The sequence below is a fragment of the Hippopotamus amphibius genome, chromosome 7 (genome assembly GCF_030028045.1).
Source record: "Hippopotamus amphibius kiboko isolate mHipAmp2 chromosome 7, mHipAmp2.hap2, whole genome shotgun sequence".
Lineage (NCBI taxonomy): Eukaryota > Metazoa > Chordata > Mammalia > Artiodactyla > Hippopotamidae > Hippopotamus > Hippopotamus amphibius.
In genome coordinates this window covers 40,469,300-40,492,713 of record NC_080192.1, presented here as the reverse complement: position 1 = coordinate 40,492,713, position 23,414 = coordinate 40,469,300, and the positions used below count along the sequence as shown (strand labels likewise).

Sequence of the window (23,414 nt, the reverse complement as noted above, 5' to 3'; positions counted from 1 at the left end):
CTGAACCTGAGAAGAATTTGACTGAAAGAGAACATTCGTCCACAGAGGGAAACTTGAAAGGAGGCTCTTCTCATTGTTTCTGAAGGTGCCTCCATGGGTGAGTGGAATCAAACTACAAGACCTCAGCATTGCATCTCAGTTGCTTGATTATTTTTGTGAGATACTCCTCAAACTGGATAGAACTCATGACTTCCTATAGATGTTCATTATAGATATGTTTGGTGATTACTGCTAGTGTTAATGAGAGGTTATTGCTGCCCTACTTTCATTGCTTCATATGCATTGTCTCACCTAATTCTTGCCACCACTCTATGAGGTAAATGTTGTTTTCATCCTGTTTTACAAAAAAGAAAATCAAGGGGCACAGAGTTCATTGGCAAATGGTCCCCAAGCTAGAGAATGGAGGAGCTGATATTTAAATCTAAGTAGCCAGACTCCTGATCCTGTGTGGTTAGTTCTTATCCTGTGTCAGCTATAACTACATTGTAGACAGAGGAATAGCAAGTGCACAGGTTGAAAAGACAGAGTGTATTTGGGGAATTAAGCAGTTAAGCAGAGCTGGAGCATAGGATTTATGATGCACATATAAAGGGGGCATGTGGAAAATGGGTGGAAAAAAATCTGTAGACATCAGAGAAGCTAGTTTAGGAAGAACCTTATTGTCATATTGAAGACCTTTGGGCTTTAGCCTGATAGCTAGAAGGAGCCATTGAAGGATTTTAATTAATAAAATTATGTGATTGGATTTGTTTTAGAAAGGGCCCTTTGACATTATAGAAGGTTGTTGGAAAAGTCAGAAGAGGGGATATAGGGATGAGAACATTTAAGAAACTGACATTGATTGAGGTAAAAAGTAGGCACAGAGAGGAGGGGACAAATAGGACAGGCATTAAAGAAGTACATTCAGTCAGACTTAGTGAAAGATTGGGAGAGGGGATGAAGGGTATGATTCCTTTGCTTTTGCCTTAAGTAACTAGGTAGATGAAGCACTATTAACCTATATTAAAAAAAAAAGAGGAAGAAGAGCATTGGGGAGTTAAGAAAAATATGTCTTAGGTTTGAGATATAGCAACTCTGTGTGACCTTGGAAGCTTCTAGATAGAAATCTGCAGTGGTTGGTAGCTTTAAAGTGTGTGTATGTGTGTGTGTGTGTGTGTGTGTGTGTGTGTGAGAGAGAGAGAGAGAGAGAGAGAGAGAGAGAGAGAGAGAGAAGTGAGTATGAATGAATGGATGAAGGTATGTGTGACCTGTATATTTCAGTCTGGGTTTCACCTGTATAAATCACCTGCACATATTGGACATGGTTGTAACCATCTCAGGGACGTATAGCAAAGTTCCAAAACATCACCTGCGTCACTTGACAGATATAAACTAAATAGGAAAGAGGAATGTGGTTATAACTTGGGGGTAAAAAATCACATTTAAGTGGTAGCTAGAAACAAAGACCACAGAGGAGATTGAAGAGGAGCCAAGTTCTGAGGAAAACCAAAAAATAATGATTTCATAAAAGGTTGAGAGTAATGAGTAGAATTTCAAGGAGAGAGTGATCGGATTTTACTGAAAGGCCACTAGACCTTTTGGCACTTAGCAAGCCATTGCTGACTTGGTTTAGATTAGATTCGTTGAGGAAGTTGGGTTAAGAGCTTGTTTTCAGTTTATAGGTAAAAGAGAGGTGAGGAAATAAATCCAATTTGTGTAGATTAGACATTTACCAAAGCTAGGAGATAATGTGAGGAAAAATTGAGTCAAAATATGTATATTTTTTTAAGATGAGAGAGACTCAAGGGAAAGAATCAGAGAAGAGAGATGAATTTGAAGATTCTGAGCGAAAAAGGCATCTTGGAGGAACATTTCAATGGGAAGAGATAGCATCCAGAGTACAAAAAGGGCCATTTGACTTGGCTAACAGTTGAGATATCTTTGTTCACTAATACTGTAAGGATGAAAGTAAGAACTTGGTGGAGAAAATCTAGCAATCTGACAACTTGATAGACTCTACATGTTTACATCCTATCCTGTCTTCCATGAATTAGTCATTTTTCCTTTTTCTGAATTCCTGTTGTATTTGTGGTCTTTTTCGTTTGCAAACTTAAATTGGTTCTGATAGTTAATAACTTAATTGCATACTTAAATTTCCAGTGTGTGTATGTGGGGGGGGATCCCCCTCAATTCCAACAAGCGATTCTCAGGTACCAGTAGGGTGTCCATGAATTCAACTCAGTGATGACACTATTTACCCAGAGATAGTATCAAATTCCACAGGTCTAAGAATCCAGTCCTACAAGACTGTGCCCCCACTTCAGACACCAGTTGCAAGCCCAGGTTGTTATCTTTCCTTCTGAGCTACTTGCTATAAATCAGAGGTTCCCAAAACATCCTTCTTGGGTTTAATTGATTTGCTAGAGCAGCTAACAGAACTCAGGGAAATATTTTACTTACTGGATTACCACTTTATTATAAAATGATATGTCAGGAATAGCTAGATGGACGAAGGACGTAGGGCATGGTATGGGGAAAGGGCACAAAGCTTCCATGCCTTCAGTCGGTGGCACTCTCCCCCACCCCCACAGTGTGCACCAGCTCAGAAGCTCTCCGAACCTCATCTTTTTTGGGTTTTATGGAGGCTTCATTATATAAGGCATGATTGGTGAAATCATTGGCCACTGGTAATTGATTCAACCTCCAGGTCCTCTCCCCTCTCCAGAGGTCAGGGAGTGGAACTGAAAGTTCCAACATTCTAATCACATGGTTGGCTACATGGGCAGCCAGCCTCATCCTTAGGTCATCCAAATGACCAAATATGTATTTCATAGAAATCACAATATCACAATACCTTTTTATCTTGGAACCACAGACCATGTCCCTTTGTCCTTCTGATTCCTCAGATTCAATGTGTATACTAGCCACGTTATAATCTTTAAGGAAAATTTGACTGATACCTTGATCTATACGTGAGAAATACCTGGCATTAAAAAAAATTAAAAAAACAGCAACAACAACTCAGTGAGTTTTGAAGCATTGGCTGATGATCTTTATAGAAGTCGGAGTCACAGCAACTAAATTTGAGGTTTCTGACTTGCGTATTTGGATATAATTTTGCAGTCTGAGCAGATGATCTACAACCTGGCCTCGAAGATCTGCATGCAGTAAATTGTAAGATGTGCCTTTTTTTTTAACCTCCAAAAGTGGAAGGGATGAGTCAGCCTATCTGGGATTTTAAACAGCCAGTTCCAGGGACACTGCACAACCCAAAGCCATGCCTCCAGCAAATCACTATTAAAAATATTCTCTGCTAGGCAAGATCGCCTAATGTGTCAACCTTGACTGGTTCCTGTAAGTAAAAGGAAATATTTAGAAGCAAAAGCAACAGAATTACTATTGAAGGCAATCATAAGGTTACTTCATTTGCCTTTGAAGAGCTGGTGTGTTTTATTCCCTGATAGCCTTGATGTTTTACATGAACAGTTAGATATAACTCCTTTTACCAAGGACAAGATGAAGTTGAATCAGTTTTCTCTCTGAAAAAGTTAATCATATGTAAATTGATATACAAATGTCATTGAGTACACTGTGTATGTGCACTTGAATGATAGTATAAGCTCTTTTCTGCACAGATATCAAGAACATGGTATTATTCACATAATTGCAAAGATATAGACACAATAGGATAAAGATATTTTAAAGAAAAAAATGGGAAATCATGCAAATTTTGACAGGGTCTTTTAATGTCTTGTAAGATACATATTGAAAGTTAGTATACTGAAGATTGTTTATAATGTTAATAATAGAGCACTAGAAAATGATACTTACCTTTAAATATAAACACTTGTTTAATTATTCTTAAATAGGATTTTAATTTCAGTACCAGTGAATATGAATATGCAAAAATATTAATAATAAATGAATTAACATAAAGGAAAGTGCAGGTCTCTGTTCACAGTAGGAGCTCAGCAATGGTTAGCTGAATTTGAATGATGTAATGATAAGAGGGAAAACATGTTATACCCTCCTGTAAACAGAAGATGCCCCCTGACAGGTGTCCATTTTTTTCTTAGCCTGATTAAAGACTTTCTTAGTATTTAGGGTGATTATTTTTCTACTTTAAAGTTCCCAATATTCCTTTAATTTTTCCTCCCTGTTAGATATTTTATTATCATAATCAGAAAATACATATATTTTAATCTTGAAAAGACAAATTACTTTCTTATATGGAATCTTACTTTAAAGTAATGGTGCATGAAATGCCTGTCATTTGAACCTGCTGTTATAACTCGAAATACAACCTTTCATTTAGTGACGTGCCATGTGCAATAAATGAGTGCATATACCACTACATAAGCTTAAAAATAAAACAAAATCTTTAAAAAGAGTTACAAAGTTACAACAGAACATTTCTTAACACCATCATTCATAGGTTTAATTGGTAAGTCTGCATCTTTCTGATGTCTACACTTCCCATCTGGTACCCAAGGACAGATTCACAGGAAGAGGACTACAAGAAAGGCATGAGTAGTACTGTAACCTGTGATTCTTTGGGGGCCACCAATGTCATACTGTTCTAAAGAAACTAAATTCAAGATGTAAAGTGTATTCTCATGGCTCTCAGGAGGCTTTATTGGTCACCATAAGAATTTTGATGTTTGCCCACGATGGGTGAAACCATGCAATCATGGATTTAGATAAATGAGTGAAATTGTCAGGCAGGTCTCTTGGGCAGCACTATGGAGGATGGATTTTAGAAGAACAAGGTTAGTGTTGATGAGGTCAGTTCAAAAGTAGTGCAGTAATATTGAAATAAGAAGAAATTTGAGCCTAAAATTATGCTACTTTTATTGTTTTCCCTAAAATTTCCTTTGGCCTCCAGTTAACTCTGGGAGTGGGTGAAGAAATAGAGATATGGGGAAAAAGAGAAATTTAGTATGATTCTGTGCATGGTGACACCATTCACTCAGATGAGAGAGGCAGAGGGAGAAAGATATGTTAATGTTGATGTTTCTTTGGATGTACAGGTAGAGGTATGTACTGGTCACATAGTATGTGGGTTTGGAACAGAGAGAGATATACGAGGGTGAGTCCAAAGTTATCCACACTCTGGCTGTAGATGGATGTGGAGATGATTTAGGACTCATTAGTGTGTTTTTTGAAGGCTAAGGAGAGATGAAGCTCTTCCAAGGAATGCATGGAACAGTGTTTCTTAAAGAGGAGGGAAGAATAGCAGAATCCACTAGGGGTCAATCTGTGTTCTGGCTCCCAACATCACAGGGGTAGAGAAGGAAGCATATATACTTTGAAAAAAAACTCCCAGGTACTTCTTTTATATCCCGTCCTCTCCTGGGGGATGTGAACATTGATACTGTTTTAAAAGGTCTCCAGGATATTCTGATGTGCACCCAGGATTATGAACCACTAAAGGAAAGTGAAAAGGGAAGAAGTATGACCCTTCCATTTAAGAGAAACAAAACTCAAACGAACAAGGCCAGACCTGATGCTGTTATCTATAGGTGGCAGGAACCACCAACTATAGAGTATCAGCAACTGTCACAAATTTAAGGATAACTTTATATGCGTAATTTCTGTGAAGGACTCATAGCCACTTATTGGACTCTTCAACTACTAGTATATCCTGTCTTATAAGAATTCAACAGCCACTGTTTTTCTAGAGGTACAAATGTTTCCAGTATTTCACATTGATACGGTGACTGAGTCTGACTATATTCTAGAAACTTTAAAACATGCTTTCATGTATTTTTCTAGCTCCCTTTTGAGTGACAGCGAATTTCACTAGCTTTTCCCTTGCTCCCTCTTCTCTCTTTTCTTCCCTTGACTTCCCACCCCAACCATCTTAATTTTGGCATCCTTTAAGATTACTTCCTAAAATAGGTATCTAGTGGGAAGCTGCTGCATAGCATAGAGAGATCAACTTGATGATGGGTGGTGACTTAGAGGGCTGGTATAGGGAGGGTGGGAGGGAGTGGTGGGAGAGAGGGGATATGGGGATATATGTATAAATACAGCTGATTCACTTTGTTATACAGCAAGAACTGGCACAACAGTGTAAAGCAATTATATTCCAATAAAGAGCTTAAAAAAAAAAAAGATTACTTCCTGTCTCCAACTTATTCTTCCTCCTCGGGTTCCTGTAATTTCCACAGAAATTACACAAGTTACTTTAGCTTCTTTCTGTTTGTTCCATAGTGAATCTCTCAAGATATGCAGTCTAGTCCATGTCTAGTTGGATTCTGATAGCAAATCAAATATAAATGTGAATTTTCGAATTTTTTCTTAGTATTTGAAAATCTCTCCTAACATCCATCTTGTCATCTCTTTTTACCTCTTTATCTTTTTAATTGATCATTTAGTAGAATGAAAATGCCAAGTCTTACTGCTTCCTCCTTAACTTTTCTGTGTCTCAGTTCCTATTCTGTAAAATGGAGATAATTGCAGTATCTTCCTCATAGGGCAGTTAAGAGGCGTATAGAAGGCTTTAGTTGTAAACTACTCAGTTTAGAGGTGGCCACTTAGCAAATACTCAGTAAATATTAGTTGTTATCGTTACTTCCTAATGACACCTCCTTCCCCCCCGCCCTCAAAGTTTGTAAATAAATTTACCAAAGTGTAATTAACAGAAGCGAGACCCAGAAGTGCATGAGTGCACCACATACACACAGGCACCCATACATATATCTTGATTTGGATGGTGGTTACATAGGCATATACATTTGCCAAAGTTTTTCAAGCTCTATACTGACGATGTATACATTTTCTAGATGTAACTCATACCTCAATAAATTACTTGGGGGGAAAAGTGTAATTAGAAGCAGAGGAGTAGAGCAGTGAAGATTGTGGGTTCTGGAACTGGATTTCGGTTTAAACCCTGGCTCCAGCAGTAACTATCTGTGTGATTTGAGGCAAGAGACTGGCCTCTGTATTTCAGTTTCCTCATTAGTTAGATTTGGATGAAAGGACCTATCTCATATGAGGACTAAAGGAAATGATCCAAAAGAGTAGTTGGCACATCTTAAATAGCATATAAATGTTAGCTATTGTTTTTTAATATATTTTCTTAAAATAATGGCATTACGTATTCCTAGGGTATATATCTTCTTTGTATATCCCACATCTTAGGTTGTGTCTTTTTTCATGCAGAGAATAAGATTTTATACTCTTTTGTTACCTCTGTGTATGTCCAGCATTTAGCCTGATGCTACATTTAATAGGAGCAAAATCAACATTCATTGAGCATTGACCAAGAAGGTCATACCAGAAGACCATTTTTATTGTAAAAACTGATTAAATTGGGTATTCCTAACTAGTAGTGAAAATTTTATCTGACTGATTTAAACCAAATCTACCCAAAGCATAATTATTCCTTTAGTGGCAAATTTTAAAATGGTATGAAAATAAGTTTGTGAGAAGTAAACAGATTTTGTTTTAACCTCAACTATCCTATTCAACCTTTCAGATCCCAGAAAATTACAGTAATAATAAATTGGGATAATGTCAGATGACGGAAAATTCAAATCCACATGTCTCTTCTAAGTAGAGAGTGGCTATGGTTCTTGAGCTTGAGGCATTTAAATCTAAAAGACGAATGTCCTGGTGTTTTATAATGATTCACACAGTGACCTTTTTCATTATGCATTTGAATTGTTTAAATCAAATTTTAATACGAAGTGCAAAATCTGTTTAACAGTCATTTGTATGAATTAAAATAGTCATCAATGTCTTAAAAGAAAATTACAAACATTATTTTTTAATTAAATTGATGGTAACCATATTATTAATTAATTACATTTTCTATTCAGTTATACAGTAAAGAGAAAAAAAGATGCCACTTGATTCCCAATTCTTGGATTGGAACTGATAATTGCCATTTATTGCATACCAATTGTTTTTCAATTCCTATACTTTGTGGACTTCACAGGTTTTATTAAAGTTGATCAATGGGACAGGAGAGAAAGTGCAGAGATAAACCCATGCACCTATAGTCACCTAATCTATGACATAGTGGGCCAGAATATACAGTGTAGCAAAGGCAGCCTCTTCAATAAGTGGTGCTGGGAAAACTGGACAGCCACATGTAAAAGAAAGAAATTAGAACACTCCCTAACACCATACACAAAAATAAATTCAACATGGATTAAAGACCTAAATGTAAGGCCAGACACTATAAAACTCTTAGAGGAAAACATAGGCAGAACACTCTATGACATAAATCATAGCGAGATCTTTTTTGACCCGCCTCCTAGAGTGATGAGAATAAAAACAAAAATGAACAAATGGTATCTAATTAAACTTAAAAGCTTTTGCACAGCAAAGGAAACCGTAAACAAGACGAAAACACAACCCTCAGGATGGGAGAAAATATTTGCAAACGAAGCAACTAACAAAGGATTAATCTCCAAAATATACAAACAGCTCATGCAGCTCAATATCAAAAAAACAACTCTGTCAAAAAATGGGTGGAAGACCTAAACAGACATTTCTCCGAAGAAGACGTACAGATGGCCAACAAACATATGAAAAGATGCTCAACATCACCAATTATTATAGAAACGCAAATCGAAACTACAGTGAGGTATCAGCTCATACTGGTCAGAATGGCCATCATCAAAAAATCTACGAGGGTGAGTCAAAAATTATTTGCACTCTGGCTGTAGAGTTTATAGAAGTTTTAATATAACCAGAGTCCAGATAATTTTTGACTCACCCTCATACAAACAATAAACCTGGATACAGTGTGGAGAAAAGAGAACCTTCGCGCATTGTTGGTGGGAATGTAAATTGATATAGCCACTATGGAGACCAGTATGGAGATTCCTTAAAAAACTAAAAATAAGAGACTTCCCTGTGGTGCAGTTGTTGGGAATCTGCCTATCAGTGCAGGGGACACAGGTTCGATCCCTGGTCTGGGAAGATCCTAATGCCACGGAGCAACTAAGCCCACATGCCACAACTACTGAAGCCCACGCACATAGGGTCTATGCTCTGCAACAAGAGAAGCCACCGCAGTGAGAAGCCTGTGCACTGTAATGAAGAGTAGCCCCCACTCAGCGCAACTAGAGAAAGCCTGCACAGCAACGAAGACCCAACACAGCCAGTAAATACAATAAATTGAGAAAAAAAAAAAAAAAACAACTAAAAATAGAACTACCACATGACCCAGCAATCCCACTACTGGGCATATACCCTGAGAAAACCGGAATTCAAAAAGACACATGCACCCCAATGTTCATTGCAGCACTCTTTAAAATAGCCAGGACATGAAAGCACCCTAAATGAACATCAACAGAGGAATGAATAAAGAAGAGGTGGTATATGTATACAATGGAATATTACTCAGCCATTAAAAGTAATGAAATTGGGTAATTTGTAGAGACATGGATGGACCTAGAGACTGTTATACAGAGTGAAGTAAGTCAGAAAGAGAAAAACAAATATCGAATGTTAATGCATATGTGGAATCTGAAAAAATTGGTATGGATGGTCTTATTTACAGAGCAGAAATACAGACACAGATGTAGAGAACAAATGTATGGATACCAAGGGGAAAAGGGGGTGAATGGGATAATTGGGAGATTGGGATTGACATTTATACACTATTGATACTACGTATAAAATAGATTACTAATGAAAACCTACTGTATAGCACAGGGAATTCTAATCAATGCTCTCTGGTGACCTAAATGAGAAGGAAATCCAAAAAAGAGGGATATGTGTATACATACAGCTGACTCAGTTTGCCGTACATTATAAACTAACACAATATTGCAAAGCAACTATACTCCAATAAAATTTTTTTAAAAAACTGCTGCAATGTAATTATTATCCCCATGTAGATCTGAGAAAACTAATAATATAACACTCAATTTAAAGCTTAAACATGCTTCATTGAATGTGTGGATAGTTTCCTCTACTCTGATGTTTCTAATACGTAGAAAACTGGTACACAGAAACGGAATGCTTTAAAAACTGTGAAAATAACCATCTAGAATGTGATAAGATGATATGTAACAAAAAAGGGGCCATTGCAGAAGTAAAAACACATATATTATTGGTTGGAGGAAACCTGATTTTGAAAAAAAAAAAGGAAGATATTTATGACATATATTGGGGGAGGGAGTTATTCTTTTCCAAATTAATTTTGAAATAGTATGTTAAATAGTTCAGTTTGAATAAAAAGAATAACAATGAAATTAGGACTCATCATACATTAATAAAGGTATATTTCCAGTTAAAGGGAATATTTTACCCATGGTACTGGGTGGTTAAGACCACATCTGATGTACTGAATCCATATCTTGGGGTCATTTTTTTAAGAAGATGACTGGAAGAGTAAGAGGTCTTTCATGGTTTCCAGTGAGGATGAGCTGCTCTGATCACCCTGGAAAGGAGAAGGCTTGCCAGTAGGCTACAAGAAGGCAGAAGAAGAACAAATGGGTGAATAATACTGGGAGGTCAGTTATGGCTCCTAGAAGAGAAGCATCATTTTCTATTAGTGCTGTGCAACCATGGTGTAAGGTGGTTTGCAAGGGAGTTAACTCCCAAATACGGTGATTACTTCAGCAGAACCCAGGGGACCTCATGTCAGGGATGTGATGAACGAGGATTCCTCCTTGGGAGAAAAGGGAGTGGAGGACTCCTAAGCAACTTTCTGACCCTTAGCTTTCAGAGCACCAGGAGTGCACAGAAGTTTGCCAGGTAAATTGTACGTTATCAGTTTAGGAGAGTCTGATATTAGAAAGAAAGAGAGAGTGGAGGGGAGAGGGAGAGAAGGAAGGAAAGAAAGAAAGTAAGAAAAAGAAGAAAGAAAGGGAAAAAGAAAGAAAGAAAAAAGAAAGTCATTTATGGGGAAAGAGTTTTTTGAAATGTCATTTCTCCCTGGGTGTAAGGAATTGGAACTAATCTTTGTTGATTTTAGAAACAACAACAACAAAATTTAATTGGCAAAGATGGCAAGAGAAAGCAAAAAATGAGAATAAAAAGGAGAGACAGAGAAAAACATAAAATCCTTATAAAGTGTGATACATTGAGCACTTTTTCTTTATCTGCCCCCATCAATTTAGCCATTATTTTCCATTGTTTTATATATACATATAATAATCTGAGGTTTAGGAATTACATAGTTGTTACAAGCTATTAATTTTTACATTACATATTTGTATTCTGTAAATATCTACTTTTAATTTTTGTATTGCTTTGTGTTTTTTTTTATTTTTTACTATATTTACTACAGTTAGACAACTTTTTTTTAACGAGTTTTTATGCTCCCTGTCAGTATTCTATGCCATCACTTTCTTATTCAAGATCTCTTAAATTTGACTTACTACTCAGTCATCTAGAATATGTATTCAAATAGTTTATTAAATAAATAGGTAGTTTGAGTTACTGAAGACATCTTTCTCTTGTCTTTATATGTGACTGAAAATGTGGCTAAATATAAAATTATTGGTTGGTCATTAAATTGTAGGCAGTGCTCCATAAGAACCGACTGAAAGAGCTCCGAATGGCCAAAGTTGGAACAATTTGAGCAATAAAATAAATAAGGTAACATATCTATGTGTCCATACTGACATAAATAGATTAATAAATGAGGGAGAAAAGACTTATCTCCCATACAGCAGAATTCCATATAATGGATGTATGTGTAAGCAGCTCTTTTGCCCCTTCCTGTTTGTCTATTTCTGTTCCCTTTAAACCTTAATTATAAAAATGAGATCACTAGGTAACATGTAACCTAACTCCTGATTTCTGCTCTACTAAATGTACACAATGCCTTGCCTAACCCGTTGATTCCTTTCCTGGATTAAAAGGAGTAAGAATGAAGAATTAAGTAGTTAAAGAATGAGAGACACTCTACCCCCAGCTTCCCTCTTAGCAAATTTGCAGGCAGATGACATAACAGCAGGATAGCATCCAAAGGATGATCAGGAGAAGTTAGCAGGTCTGCAAACAATGCAAAAGTGATGAAGAATCTGACCTCCTACCTTAATGATGAACTGAGGTTGTTTCCTCTTTTTCCCTTTAAAAACTGTCATTACTGAACGGAATCTTTGGAGCTGATCACGGGACGTATATCTGCCTTCTTCCCAGATTGCCTGCTTTTCTGAATAAAGCACCTTTCCTTTCTACTGAAAAAAAAAAAAATTGTAGGCAGTGCTCAATATTTTTTTTGGAATTCAGTTTTGCAGATGGATGTGATAACAAATTAATGTCTTTCTTTTTTCATTAATAACTAATTTTTTTCCTGACTTCATGCTTTTCGACATTAGTTTATCCTTGTACACCTCCCTACGCCCTGAAATTAAGTATATGGCTCCTCTTAGGCAGCAGGCTAAAAACCTCTTATTTAATTAATATAAATTTGTTAACATGGTGAACTTCTTTTTATCTTCATATACAGCTTCACCAAGTTTTCTTTCATAACTACTACATTAAATATTGGGACTCTTATTGCTTATTTTTCTGGTTTCCGCATTCAAAATACCTAAAAATCATTTATTACTGCTCTGTTCTGTTACCTCTATAAAAATTTTCTTCTGATGCAATTTTAACTCTTTGCTCTTTTTCACTCCGCTTATGAGTTTTTCGAGTTTGACCTCTATGTTACGGTTTTAACCATCATATCAGCTGTGCCCTTAACTCAGCTGGCACAGTGTTAGTATATATGTAGCCTGTCCTGATTGAACTAATTTATCTCAGCGTATTGCTTTTGCTGGTGACAATGTAAATGATACACTATCATTATAAAATTAAGCATATACCTCTCATATGACATGGCAGTTCACTCCTAGGTATTTATCTCAGGAATCAGAAACACAGGACTTTGAGTTTTGAGTTGAGACAATAGGTATAGGAGTAAGTGATGAAGCCTTGTGTATTGTGAAAGCACTTCTCTGTTTAATAAGTGGAAGCATATATAGGACACATTTTTCCTCAGTCTAATTTCAGGGAGCTTGTAGAGTGTGGCACTTCCTAAGATTCTATATAGGCTCTTTGCCATATTTAGTTTTTGATTATGGTGGGGTTTTTTTTTTCCCCAGCGTTTTTCATGGTATGTTAATAAAAAAAAAAAGTCAGGGAAAGGTGTGTCAGGGAACTAATAGAATAATATTTAAAGCATTTAAATATTTTATGTAAAATAAAAAATCATAATCAGCTTTTTTGGAAGATATTAACTTAAGAGTGCAGTGGTTCTAAAATAGGTCTTGAGAATATCCTTTGATACTAGGTAGCTCCATCTTTCTGTATTTCAAGGGGTGAACAATAACTGTATTTCTCTGTCTTATTTTGGACAATGAGGTGTTAAATAAGTGGGATGAGGAATTCTCTATCGTATTAATAAAAAATTAACACTCTGGGACTAAGGTGTTGTCTTTTGGTTAAAAGCTAGTGTTACAGTAATTTTTGCTGATTTTAATATTAATCAGTAGACTTTGTCAAATGAGTTAGTAACTAAACAACCAGCATGTTATTAGTGGTATTACATCATTCATTCTGCATGGAACTCAGGCTGTCTCTTGTCCTCTTATTAGCCTAGAAAGAGTTTAGACCACTTAGCCAGTATTATTCATTGGTTCTTGTGAAAGCTGGGAATGTTTGAGTCAGTTAGATGAGCGAGAGAAACAAAGGCAATGATAAAGGAGCAAGGAGCGTTTGCTGGAACAAATTGCCCGTGAGAAGTTTGGGGGATAAGCTCAGGAGCCTTGAAAGGTGGAGCTCAGCAAAAGGATGCACATAGAAGAAGCCGGCCACATCCTCAGGTGGAGGGGAAGGAGATGTTGTCTCCAGGGGCCATCATCTTCTCTGTAAATTTAGAAGCAGGGCCATCTGTTCAGTAAATACTCCTTGAATGACTTGGGGGCATTGAGAGAGGAAAGACAGACAGAAATTTTAATGGTAAAGTTTGGGGTCAAGTGTAGAGGAAAATGCAATAAGGAGTCATTTAGGAGGGAATCAAAGGCTTACTGAGCAATAGTCTTGGTGTGGTTACATGTATATTCTGAGTCAGTTACAGTGGCTTTGCAATTTTTCTGGTAGTCTTTGACAGAGGGGGACAAAGGAAAATAAAATTGCAAGATATCCGGGACAACAGTGAACTCTCAAGTGGATAGGAGACCAAGGAATTATATGGGAAAATGGAACAGGGGTCAGGAAGGCCTGATTCTGAAAACTTAGACTAGAAATCCATGCAGCTCCATAAGATTAGCTAAATACTTAAGGTCAAAATATAGGAACATAATCTAGGAACCATTAGTAAAGAGTGGTAACCTGTTGTCCAATTGGCAAGCTGATAATGACAGCAGTAAAATATCAATCAAAAGAAAATCTATCAGTTTAGTACAGCTTCTACCATTACTTCTGTTAGTTGAGGGCTCCTCTGTGTTGTGTATTTTGCTTAAATTGGGATTGGCAAACATTTTCTTACAGGGCTAGACAGTATATATGCCTTAGACAATCTGCAAATGCATTTACCTGAAAACCATATGTGGTTGCCCAGAAACAATAGTGTGAAATCCCCATTAGAAGTCAACATAAAAGAAGTATCGGTATAAACGGGGTTTCAGTCCTTATAAAAATAAACTTCCTTGCCTCCTGGATGTTAGAACTTTTTTCAATCTACCTACAAGTATCTATATCTGGATATATATATGTGTGTATATATAGGTACATAATGCTATATGCCTAATACTGTTTTAGTCCCTGTGAGAAACATATAGAAATTAAAGAAATAATCTGTTTTCCAAGAAATGCCAATCTATTTGGAGAAGGAAATAGGAAAAGGAAGATTGGAGGAATGAAAACACTTATAAAATATCATATGGTTTTTGACAGTGAGTTTGTGCTAAAAAGGTGACTTAATGATTTTGAGTGCAGAATGCTTATACACCAAGCCAGAAGATTTCTCTGCCTTTGCGCTTGAGATTTGAGACATTCGCCAACTGGGAACTCTTTTCTCACGTATAGCATTTCAGCTACTCTCGTGCTTTGGAAAGATGAAATAATGACTCATTTTTCCACTATTATTATTTCTACTGCTTAGTTCTGCTAAATGTCATAGTCTGAATAGTTATTAAAAGTTGGAAAAATCTAAAAATTTAATGGACACTTTTCAGACTGAATCACATTTTGACTGTTATGATGATGGTCTCCCAAAATAGTGTCCTGCTATATTTGATATAGACTCCTTTTTCTTCTTTTTAAATATTTTATTGGATTATAAAATAAATTTATATGGCAGTAGATTCTTAAGTCGGTTGATTCTATTTTGGGCAATTATATCTAAGAAAAATAAAGACCAGTAGATAAATGCTATTTAGTGTTTGCCACATTAAAATAGTCATTTAAAGTTGTTAAACCATATTTTGAAAGTAATCAGAAAGTGGGATGTAAAAAAAAACCAGGATTATAAATTTGTTCCATTTTGATATCATAGAACAGTATGTTGGAAGGGCCCAGTGCTATCACTTCCTACTGGTAATTTTACAATAAAATACAATCTGGGATTCTAGATGGAAAGTTACGTCATCAGTTGTTCAGTGTCACTGTGGTATCTGTAAATCTGCTTGAGCAGTTTAGTTGCTGCCATCACTATGCACCTTTGATTTGTGTTTTGCTTCGCTCATTGTCACATTCAAGCTTTCTGTTGTTCTAGTTGACCAAAAAATGTTGTATATCAAGCTTTCAAGATGGTGGGTAAGTTTCAAGTTGGTCTTTTAAGATGCATGTGATGTTAAACCATCCCACAATGTTGACAATAAACTTTCAATGACATAAAGTGAAGTGGGAAGGATTCTCCCACCCTAATCTTACCCAGAGCTATTTTTTTAAGCTCTTTATTGGAATATAATTGCTTTACACTGTTGTGCCAGTTTTTTTCTGTACACCAAAGTGAATCAGCTGTATTTATACATATATCCCCATATGCCCTCCCTCCCACGACTCCCTCCCACCCTCCCTATCCCAGCCAAGTCATCACCCATTATCGAGTTGATCTCCCTATGTTATGCAGCAATTTCCCACTAGCTATTTTACATTTGGTAGTGTATATATGTCAGTGCTACTCTCGCACTTCGTCCCAGCTTTCCCTTCGCGCCCCCCCCCCCCCATGTCCTCAAGTCCATTGTCTACATTTCCATCTTTATTCTTGCCCTGTCACTGGGTTCATCAGAACCATTTTTTTTTTTTTAGATTCTGTATATATGAGTTAGCATACGGTATTTGTTTTTCTCTTTCTGCTTAGTTCTCTTTCTGGCTTACTTCGTCTTACCCAGAACTATTGAAAAGAGATGTTCTTTAATGATGACATGCACGATGAAGAAAAACTTGATATGAACTACAGTTCTAAAGAGAGTGATTCTAACCAGACTGTGCTGATAGGCATCAGATGAACAGAGAAGGAGATATAATTGTAAACAGAAAAGGGGGCACTTTTAGTTTCTAATGATTCTGTTACATTGAGGGATATCTGAGGATCTGACCATGAAGGATTCAGCCCTGAGACTGGGTTTAACATTTAAAAACATTTTAAAATATTAAAAGTTAGATCAAGTCATAAAAGATATGTAATTAACTTTTGCAGATGATAGAAATACAGAAGGGAGCATTAATATGATGGATGAGAACATCAGTGGACAAAGTTAATAGCTTCAATTGATGGATTGCATCAAATTATGGGATTAAATTAGAATGTAAATATTTATCATAAAAACCAATTTGGATAATTTTAAGGTAGTGGAAACACAGCTTGATAGCAAATGATGCTTTTTAAAAAGGTTAAGCTGGGTATTTCTCTATGACTATAAGGTTAATATGAGCCAGTAGTATGAAGCAGCTGCTAAAAATAAAAAACCTTAAGCATAATAGAAATGTAATAAAGATCAAAAGAAGTCCTAGACGGTGCTCACTTTGGCAGCACATATATTAAAAATTGAAATGATACAGAGAAGATTAGCATGGCCCCTGCACATGGATGACACATAAATTAGCGAAGCGTTCCATATTTTTACCTCATACCAGTTAGAATGGCCATCATTAAAAAGTCTACAAATAGTAAATGCTGGAGAGGGTGTGGAGAAAAGGGAACCCTCCTACAGTGTTGGTGGGAATGTATATTGGTGTAGCCACTATGGAGAACAGTATGGTGGTTCCTCAAAAAACTAAAAATAGAGTTGCCATATGATTCAGCAGTCCCACTCCTGGGCATATATCTGGAGAGAACTCAAATTCAGAAAGGTACACGCACCCCAGTGTTCATAGCAGCACTATTTACAATGGCCAAGGCATGAAAGCAACCTAAGTGTCCACTGACAGATGAATGGATAAAGAAGGTATGGTGTACATGTACAACTAATCCCATTAAATTAATGAACTAATGCCATTTGCAGCAACGTGGATGGACCTAGAGATTATCACACTAAGTGAAGTAAGTCAGAAAGAGAAAGACAAACATCCTATGATATCACTTGTATGTGAAATCTAAAATGTGATACAAATGAACTTATTTACAAAACAAACAGACTCACAGACATGGAAAACAAATTTATGGTTACCAAAAAGGAAAGGGGGTGAGGGAGGGATAAATTAGGAATTTGGGATTAGCAGATAACAATACTGTATATAAAATAGATAGACAAAAAGGACATACTGTATAGCACAGGAAAGTATGTTTGATATCCTGTAATAAACCACAATGGAGAGAATATGATATTATATATATATATGTAAATATATATAGTATAACTGAACCACTTTGCTCTACACCAGAAACTAACACAACATTGTAAATGAATTATACTTCAAAATAAATAAATGGATTTTAAAAAAGGAATTCCTAGTCACTTTGCACACTGTGATGTGCAGGCTGCGTCTAGAGGGTTGTGCTGCTGTCTCTGAGCCATGATTTAAGAGTGCTTAATATGTCAGAGTGGATCCAAAGGAGGCTGGAGGCTGACCAGGTTTCTCCAGATATTCAAGTTGCCAATGGAACAGATGCTAGAACTGTTTTCTTTCAAGTAAAAGCTTCAAGAAGCAGACTTGATTCTCCTGGGAAGTCGTGGGTGGCTACTGCCAGAGAGATATAATAAAGAGGAATCTTTGGTTTGGTAGAGATTAAATGGAATAACTTCTGTTTTCCTTTTAAAAGTCAAAGATGCCATGATTATTTAACATAAATGCAAATTTGAGAAAGCAAGAAGAAAGACAACCCTGGGTAACAACTGAGAAGGGTTCTTTGGACCTCAGGTCTCTATTTAAAGACTGAACTAGACTGAATTGTGATACAATGTCAAGTGGTAAAAGAACGTCACAAGGTATGCCATTAGCGTTAAAAAGGGAAAGTCAGAAATAGTTTCATGTGGATTTTTTCCCCCAAATCAAGCAATGCAATGAAGCACAATAAAAAAGGCAGAACACAGAACTCACAAGAAATGATAGTTTATCCCCTTTGAAGGTTTTCATAAACTATAATAGGATTATAGTTTTTTATACTATAGTTCACTTAGAATTGAAAATAAAGGTGCCTTTGGCTACAAGACTGCCTTTATAATTTGCTTAGTGATTCCTACAATCTCATGGTTAATTGTAAGAATTGTCTTTTTCTCCTTCTTGTGTATTTTCGGGGAGATGGGCTAAAGGGTTCTGTTCTTTAGAGTTTCGCAAAGATGTAGTAGATATTAGTTTGAACAAATTGATCCTTTTAATTCTTTAAGATCTGTTAAGTGTATGAAAATTTAGTTTAGTGTGGTTCAGGGGAAAGGAAATATAAGGGCACTAGATAACAAAAGAGACAAGAAAGGTTGACTAATGTGTTACACTCTTATAAGCCTCTCTACTTCAGAAATACCAGTCTTGTATAAAGCTGTCATTGGAGGAACTCTCTTTTTTCTCCCTCAGATCCAATATCCACACACACACAAATATATGAGCACACATACTCTTTTTATAATCTAAAAGTGTTATAGGAATCTGAGAATACATTTTGTATTATTAAATGACACATTGTTCAAGTCAAGGTTTTTTTCTTTCACAACTGAGTTTATAGTCAATTGTTCTGTGACGTTAACACATTGTAGTTATTCTTAGTTTGTTATTAAAGAAAATATTGGGAATATTTGACATCTTCAGGGAAATTTTTAAAAAAACATATTACCAGATGGGTGAACATTTATCCTTTCCAAGAATATAAAATTTGTGACTCATTTTTATCTTTGGTTTTCCACTGTAAAGAATGGGTGTCAGCTTCCTATGTAATTTTGATTTGTTTATCCAGCAGTTTTGTTTGTCTGTGCAGTTTTCTCTGTGCCAATTGTGGTCAATATTTGGTTTCCATAAAAGGTATGAGTTTTCTTTGAGGCTCTCTTTCTTGCCATTGCCAAACCCACAACTGATGCACTATTACTTTGACTTTTGTTCTTAATTTAAACTTGGCACATATCCTGTCTTTGGTGTAAAACATGAAGCAAACTCCATTTTGACCTGGAATCTGGGGGGGGAACTATTTGCCTGACAGTCTCTAAAGGGATATATAGACAGGATGTTTGTGTTGCTCTTATAGGGATAGAACTGCTGCCTGAATGTGCCAGTACCCACAAGTTCAGGGTTGGCACTGCTATTAAAAAAAAATCTAGCCAAGTCCATTTTTTTCAGTTTATAGGTAAAAGCAGAAAAAACATATCAGAATGTCTCAGTTTAATGGGGTGCAAAGCAATCCATTAAAAAAGCCCAGAATAGGATTTAGATTCAGACTGCCTGAGCTTGAACTCTGACTCTACCACTTAGATGCCCAGGCAAGTTATTTAACCTCCCTGAGTCTTTGTTGTCTCAACTGTAAAATGAGATATCAAAAGTTTCAACCTCAGAGAGCTCTTGGAAGGAATAAGGTAAGTGACTTAGAACAGGGACTGACACAGAGCAGCCTCCACCTTCTCCTCCTCATCTCTCAGAATTGAATATACAAGTTACATTCCTTTCTGGCAAGAGTATGGGATTTAGGGTCTTTAAAGAGTTAGCTTTAGGCCTTCTGGCCTCATTGTCACCCTGCTCTAACTTACCTAGTCAATGACATAGTGTTTACTTCTTATCTAGCAAACTGAAGCTAACCTTGTGACCTGAAGGTGCTAATACATCTCTAAGATGTGAACCATTCAATCATATTTTATGAATAATTTAGGTCTCATAAGCTCAGTTCATCCATATTTTGGAAGTTTTTCAATCTTCTGTAAGAGCTATGTGAGGCTAGAAATTGAAACCACATAGAAATAGTAAAAAAGATTTCCAACCAACCTTTACCTGTCAAATCAACCCATTTATTCATATTTATTGAGTGTCTAGAACCTTCGCAGTGGAGAAAACTACTTTTTCTCATGAGCTCCCTGCCTTGCACATTGTAGGCACCTAATAAAATGTTTTTTTCAATTGAAGTTTATGACCAAGCTTTCCACAGTGAAGATTCCTTTTAAAATATTCTCTAAATCTCTTCTTTTAAAAGTAGATACCCAGTCAGAAGTGGAGAAGTAGCAGTTGCTGAGCTTAGCAGTAGCCAAAAGTGAACTTCATCCCTAAGTCTAATGACAGCTTCTTGGATGCAGCTCATGTGTATTTCTCTTCTCTCTCTTTTTAAAGACAATCCCTAGGTCTGGATCTACTGCTGATTTTGCAGTTTTTACCGGTTAGGTCATATTGAGAATAATGATAGCATTAAAAATGAAGTGTTTTACTCTTTTTTATCCTTTGCCCCAGATCAGTTGAAAAGGGAGAGAGAAGGGCGGGAGGTCCATTACTATTGTTCTACAACACCAAACTAACTGCTTTTTAAGAAATGGCATGAAAGTTGTATACATTATATAAAAATTCTTGTCTAAAGTGAAATTATTTTACAGATGAAGATAATGAGTGCTTATTGAGGTAAGAATGCATCAAATTATATCCAAAGAAGACTTATATGAAAGATGTCCTGTCATTCTACACATGGTTCACTGACAGAGAGTCAAGTTCTTTCACATTGGTAAGATGGTCACTTTTAGTGCCACTAAATTATGTGCCACTTTTAGTGCCACATAATTAACTGTGATTTTGAGTCTTGACATATGTGGAAAAAATTAGGCTAGTACACTTGTTTCTGAAACAATTAATTTTTGGTTTATCGCTAAATTATAAATATTTCTGAATGAGCTTCTCCAGAGGCATATCACAGGCAACTCATCATTCAGTATCACCCTGCCTTTCTGTCAGTTTCAGCCATTTAGACTCCTGTTTTGGCCATTTACTCTCTTGTCCTTCACTCTCCTCAAGCTGATCTTGACACAGGATTAGGAATACCAAAGCTTCCAGTCACATGGAACCAGTGTCCAAGAGATTAACTGAATTATCTGTTGGCTTAATTCCCCATTTATGCTCACATGGGAAGGGACTAATAATATATATGAGAGTTATTTTACAGCTATACTCCAACACAAGCTATGGCTGTTACCACTTCCCTACATTGGGGCATTATGGTGACCGTCATTACTCCTAAAGAACTACTTCACCTAGTCTTTCTCTTCCATGGTCTCAATTCATAGCATACAAACATAGCTCTCTATTTCTATATAGCCTAGACTTTGAGTTAATTGAATATCTAATTCTTACTTACTAGAACTTGGGTAGCTGCAGAAAGTAAGCTTCTTCATCAAAATTTCATGTTTCTTGCTACTACTAAAGCAGGCGGGAAGGCAGGCGTGTTAACTAGTGTTAGTGAGACTTTATGAAAATCCTAGGAAAACGTTAATGTTCCTTTTGGCTTTGCTTCCAATGAGTTAGCTGTTTATGTGAAACTTTGCCTGTATTGCTCAGGAGACCAGTGATGCTATGAGGTCTTTTTCCTTCGTCCTTGGAAAAAAGTGTTGCCAGAGTCATGTTCTTTATAATATTGTTTCTTTGCTGCTGATTTTGCGCTTAACTCAAAGACATAATCAGGTAGTTTTGGATGAAAATTGTTGGCATGAATAGAGAATCTTTTATCAAGAGATTTAAATATGATATCCTAAATGATAAGTTTCTTTCCTGAATTAAAAAACAAAAACCTAATAGTTTAATTTTCCCTTATTTCTCAGTTAGCTGTGAAAGTAAGCCTATGGTAAACCTTTTCATACAGATGTGTACCTCACCATCTTGGTATTTCTAAGCCTCTTTTTCATGAAATCTGTTTTACTCAGAGTCTTTTTTCCTAATAGACTATTTCTGAAATTGATGCAGATCTCTTATATCACAATTAATAATTTCCAGTTTACTTTTTCTAATAAGCTCTTATTTTTTTTAAATTGGAGTTTAGTTGCTTTACAACGTTGTGTTTCTGTTGTACAACAAAGTGAATCAGCTATATGTATACATATAGCTCCCCCCTCTCAGGTCTCCCTCCCTCCCTACCCCCCATTCCACCCATCTAGGTCATAACAGAGCACCAAGCTGAGCTCCTTGTGCTATACAGAAGGTTCCCACTAGGTATCTATTTTACACATGGTAGTCAATCCCAATCTTCCAGTTTGTCCCACCCTCCCCTGCCCCCTCTGTATCCACGTCTGTCCTCCTATGTCTGCGTCTCTATTCCTGCCCTGAAAATAGGAAACATGACTTTAATTTAATATAGGCTGCATACATTTTGACCTCTATGCTCACCCATAACTACCATGTACCAACTATGTGCTGGGCATGTGAGGGGTGCAAAGCCCTCTGCCTTTATTTGGTAGGAGTTGTAGTCTCTTTTTTGAGAAACTCATTGGATAATAACATGAATGAGTTAAAATAATAAGTCAAATTAGAAATCCCTTTAAGGCATATTTAAAAGTAAAAATTACTTTTAGAGATATTAATACACTATAGGAAAGCACAGGAAAAAGTCTGAAATACTAACTTAGAATGGGCTTGGTAATAGAAATATTAACTTTGGAATCCTAGCGCCGTTACTTAACAGGCACAAATTACACTTGCCTTTTTGCTTTTTCATTTTATTTTCTCTAAAAATAGAGGTACTAAAAGTATCATCTTTATAGAGGTGTGTGAGGACTATGTGAGATAATATGCACAACTACTGCCACCCAGTAGGTTAATGCATTTTACCTTTTATTTTTGTTACCAATGCTATTAAAAACAAGAGTTTACGGAAATTAAATAGATGTATAAAAATTAGAAAATTATAGGATAGAATAATCTTTCAGAATGTTGGCTCATATGGCTTTTGAAGTTTATGTATGTCATACTTATTTAACTGTCAGATTTATTTGTAAAATTTCAGTTCCCTCTCCTATCTCCAGGAAGCATGTATTTTTATTTTTCCACGCAGTATGTTGTCCTACTTATTATTCTGGACATGGGAATAAAGGAGTGCTTGGAAATGTCTAGATTATCTTTGGCCATTCTCTTGTTGCATTCAGTGACGT

The 23,414-nt window shown here is 36.3% G+C and overlaps 1 protein-coding gene and 1 non-coding gene across 4 annotated transcripts in view; both read left to right on the top strand.

The window, feature by feature from the left end:
* NAV3 (neuron navigator 3) overlaps window positions 1–23,414 on the top strand; it is an 826,584-nt gene that overhangs the window by 410,910 nt on the left and 392,260 nt on the right. The gene's annotated exons all lie outside the window — the stretch shown is intronic.
* On the top strand, window positions 16,900–17,007 carry LOC130857970 (U6 spliceosomal RNA). Its single transcript, XR_009054954.1, has one exon. It is a non-coding gene; the product is annotated as a U6 spliceosomal RNA (small nuclear RNA).